The sequence below is a fragment of the Carlito syrichta genome, unplaced genomic scaffold (assembly GCF_000164805.1).
Source record: "Carlito syrichta isolate Samal-C Ts95f unplaced genomic scaffold, Tarsius_syrichta-2.0.1 Scaffold305762, whole genome shotgun sequence".
In the NCBI taxonomy this organism is placed as follows: Eukaryota; Metazoa; Chordata; class Mammalia; order Primates; family Tarsiidae; genus Carlito; species Carlito syrichta.
The window spans coordinates 273299-273784 of record NW_007249858.1 but is presented as its reverse complement, the minus strand read 5'-3'; positions in this window follow the sequence as shown (position 1 = coordinate 273784).

Sequence of the window (486 nt, the reverse complement as noted above, 5' to 3'; positions counted from 1 at the left end):
TGTTTCTCTGTTAATATGCTTAGATTAGTTGCCTCAAGTTCCATTCATGTTACTGTAAAGGACATAATTTTATTCCTTTGTTATGACTGCATAGTGTTCCAAGGTGTATATTTACCACATTTCATTTCCCAATCCACTATGGATGGGCACCCAGGTTGGTTCCATGTCTTTACTATTTTAAATTCCCATCAGCAATACAAATATGTTACCATTTTGGCACATATTTACTGACATTTGTTGTATTTAAAAAAATTGAGTGGCCCTCTTAATAAGTGTGAGGTGGTATTTCTGTTGATATCATTTTTTTTTTTTTTGAGTTGGAGTCTCACTCTGTCGCCCAGACTGGAGTGCAATGGCCGCTCCTGGCCACCGCAGCCTCGACCTGCTGGGCTCCGGCGATCCTTCCACCTCAGCCTTCCAGGTAGCCGGAATTACAGGCGTGCGCTACCACGCCCAGCTGATTTTTTTTTTATTTATTGTAGAGAT